Consider the following 4,685-nt stretch of genomic DNA (forward strand, 5'->3'; position numbering starts at 1 on the left):
ATAGTACATTGTCCCTGAACTCCAATCTCAAATGGGTAACTCTCAAATATGACATGAATGGGTTTTTTTATGAGTGAATCATCAATTAATTGGTTGATCATTGCAGGAAACAACACAATACTAGATCTTCCACTATTTCCTCCAATAGTTGGAACTAGTTTAACTTAATTTAACTCAGTTAAACTAAATTAATTAATTGCAACTCAAAATAAACTCAACCAGGGATCTTATAAATTAGGAGACACTCTACATGACTCAAGTTAAACCCTCAACTCGAAGTAACTAATCCAACTATGTCAAATTAACTTAGTTAACTATTACACATTTTCATGTGATGTGGAATTACAATTTTATTCCTAATTTAATTCAAGGGGAAAATCAAATCGGGATTTTCTTGTTGCCATTTTCAACACTCCCTCTAAACAAGAAAGGGATTCACATTTATCTCGATCAAGCACCTTTAGAATGTATTGCATGCAACGCTTCTCACTGTTGTTGTTGCTACTACAACATCTGTAACTGAAAATCATTGAAACAAAACTGAATCAACTGTCTACAACTGTCTACTAGGAAAAATGTGTTGTTGTTAACTCTGATAGTGAGCCTCCTGTTCTATTGTCAACACTCCTCTGCACTCCTTTGCACCGATCAACATCTGACTAACACTGATCCTCTTGCTGCTAAGTATTGTGGGTCCTCGTAGCAAGGTAATGATCCATCAGACAAACACACCTCCATGGACCCTTCCCAAATTTCTGCAACTCTTCGACTAGGGCCTCACATCACCCCACCTCATTCTTGGAGGTATAACTACATGAAAAGAGAACTATGATTTACTCATACTATTGTTGCTATTGCTTTGATTTTGCTTTGGCACTGCTGCTGCAACTACTATAATAATGATTATGATCTCCCCAAATCCTAAAGCACTAGCTTCCATAAGTTTTCTCCCTCCGAAACTAGACTCCTTCTGAGTCTCGATTTCCCTTTGGGAAATATTGCTTCACCTCAATCTACAAATTTCAATGGTCACCATTCCTTTTTATGTCACGAAACATTGGCTTACTAATATGCTCACTAGCAACCTTCTTTCTCCATTAAGGATTACGCACATAAGGTCTTCTGGACCTACCTTGAACTAGGGCTCCTTCAACTATACCTCATAACAACTCATTTTTTCTTCAATGATAAATTTACATGAGGAATCCAACAACTGGTTCTAATGTAAATCATGCTCTAATACCATGTAGAAATTCCTTGTAGATTCAAACAGCTAATTGTAATTTACTAAAACAATAGACTTGAATCTACTTTACTCATCAGCAGAAACAGTTAAACAATCACGAAATCATGAATCATTCAAGAGAAAGAATTCAATCAACAGATTACACAATGATTTCCTGGGGAAATCCACAGCTAAAAACACCTGCTATCTATATATTTCCTTAGTCATAAAATATGAGAAGATTACATTGCTCTACTCAAGCCTAAGAAACCTCTGCACTATCTCTATATGTCTCACTACTTCCTAGACGAGCCCAGGCCAATACTTAACCAATTTTATTTTTTCCCAAGTCCCTATTTCGCTCCATTGTTTCCTTGGGAATTAGACCATATTAATTAGGGAAATTCCTCAACTAGAATTGTGCAATCCTCATAGGCCTTCCTCTTACTGCATGCACCAGCTGTACAATTCAAATGATTATACAATTAATAGTTCAATTCCCATGAACTCCAATCTCAATTGGATAAATCTTAGATTTAGCATGCATGAATTATTTATGAATGAATCATCAGTTAACTGGTTGATCAATGTAGGCAACACCGCACTACTAGACCTCCCACTAGTTCCTCCAAGAGTTGGAACTAGTTTGACTCACTTTAACTCAGTTAAATTGAATTAAATAATTACAACTCAAAATAAATGAAATCAGGGCTCCTATAAAGTAGGAGACACTCTACATGACTCAAGTTAGACCCTCAACTTGAATTAACTTAGTCAACTAAGTCAAATTAACTTATTTAACTAACACAAGTTTCCATGTGATGTGGAATTACAATTTTATTGCTAATTTAATTCAAGGGGAAAATTAAATCAAGTTTTTTTTGTTGTCATTTTCAACACTAGTAATATTTTTTTTTTTTAATTTAGTGTCGTATATTCTGTCAAATTTCCATTAATTGAAATGCTTGTCCTTGTAAATTTTTTCACATCCTAATAGGTATGCACGTGTTCATGTAGCATAACTTAGTATAAAATGTTTAATTTTTAACATACATACATACATACATACATACATACATACATACATACATACATACATACATACATACATACATATATATATATATATATATATATGAGCATGATCTACATCGAGAGAAATAGGGTATGCATATTAAAACTTTATTATTCTATGCAAAATTATAGTTTTAATTATTTTTCAAAGTTGGCAAATTAATATTTCAATTGTATTTTCCAGACAACAGTGTTCACATAATATTTTCTCTATTTTTTAAGTAAATTCAAAAACCAAGAGTACCATTTTGAAGAGGTCTCATAAATGAAGAGGCTAGTATTTTTATAAAACAATTTCATTTTGCATATTTTACGTTATTGATTTTTCATTCAATCCTTTTGAAACTATCCAAAAAACTTTCAATATTTATGTTTAATGAAAATTAGATGAAAAATATCACATGAATTCAAAAATCTCAAACTCATATTCCATTGGATAGATGATTCCTTCACGAATCCAATATGATCAATTGTGCTACTTAAGGAAAAATTCTACACTATGCCTGCTAGGGTACAAAATGGAATTGCAGAGAAATCTACAGAAACGGTGCTAAATCTATTTTCTTAAAGACATCAAGAGCTCAATCTTGAAATATATAATACAAGTAGGTCAATTGAGAGTTTGAGAAACCCTCAATCGAACGATTAACATGGTTAATCAAGGGAATTAATCGAGCTTATAGATCAATCATGCCATAGAGCTCGATCGAGCCCCTAGAAACATAACTCGCACCTACTGACAACCAACTATTACTTATGCTATTTATGAGAAGTGATGTGCTTAGGAGCTAGATCAAGCTCTTTCTTTAACCTCCAAAAAAAAGAAAAATTTCTAGTTTGAATTCTGCATGGATAAAAAATAACAACAAACATATTGATAAGAAAATAACAAAACATGGAAATTACACAAGAATTCACAACAAACCTGGGGAATTGGAAATTGAAATCTCGAAAAGGAGATAAAGTGCAAACAATAGAGGAGGTGTGAGAAATAACTAAATAAAATATTATAAAAAGATGACAAACATTGAGAGAACAACAAGATTATGCAATTCAACAAATTCATGCAAATACAGGCAATTCAAGTTGTTTCACTTCTCATATTACTTGCTCCATATTAGCATACATTAGAACATATGATTGAAAAGAAGAAAATAATGGAGAAATATCAGTTGGTGTGATTAATGGTTCATTGGAATTTTCTAAAACCACATGAATTCATGCAAATTATGAACCGCCTTCTTGTTGTAATGGTTTAGGATAACTCACAAAAAATAAGGATTTGATTTAGCCAAATAAAATCGTTACAATTCATGGAAATATTCCATACATTATTGACAATATACCACCTTGAAATCAATATATTATTCACAATGAATATTATTTGCAACATTCATTATTTTTGTAATATTAATGGTTATTTATAATATTAACCGCGAATATCAACCATGTTCTTACTATTGTTTTAAGGTAATTTATTTATACATCCTAAACTCATTTGAATATTAATTTTATTTTAAATCCTTCCAGAACTAATCTACGGTAGCAAGATCATAATCCAGCCTATCGAATGTTAGGAAACCAGCTCACAAAAAAATAAAAAGATAGTTCAACGCCTTAGAATTTAGCCTCTTCGAGGGGGCCACCTCCTTTACATTACACAAATGAACAATTCTTGGATGATTAAAATGACAAAACCTCCTTTCTATATATAGGAGTCTAAGGGGACACAATATAACCAAGCCAACCTAACAATAATAATATAAAGGCACAAAAATAACAATAGTGGGATTCTATGGGGCACATTAATAACAATATGGGGACAATAGGGTCACAACAATAACAATAAGGGATACAATGACAATAGTAATGGGGGAATCACTAGTATTATAAGGACCTAGCATGCCCCTCTCATTCAAAAAAGTGTTGTTCTCAATGCTTGAGTAGTTCTGGGTGCTTCTGTATAAAATTTGCATCCTCCCATGTGGAATCTTTAACAGGTAAGTTCTTCCACTTGATGAGATACTCTAAATTTGATCGATTTCGTAGTTGTTGAGTTCTTGTTTCTTTGACTGATTCAAGTTCCAATATGATTTTTCCTTCCTCATCAAGTTCTGGAAATATTGTTTGAACTGGAATCTTCTCACCTATAACCTTCTTTAACCATGAAACATGGAAAATTGGGTGCACTCGGGAAGCTGCAAGAAGTTCCAATTTGTATGCCATAGTACCTATCTTTTGCAACACCTTGGAAGGACCATAATACTTTGGTGATAATTTATTATCCTTTTTAGCTTGCTTGAGGGACATTTGTTTATATGGTTGTAGCCGTAGGAATACCCAATCACCTACATCAAAACTTTTTTCGCAGCAATGTTGATTTGCC

Source organism: Pinus tabuliformis, chromosome 5_1 (genome assembly GCF_031772625.1).
Source record: "Pinus tabuliformis cultivar Carrire ecotype Pingquan chromosome 5_1, CPIR1, whole genome shotgun sequence".
NCBI classification, from domain to species: domain Eukaryota; kingdom Viridiplantae; phylum Streptophyta; class Pinopsida; order Pinales; family Pinaceae; genus Pinus; species Pinus tabuliformis.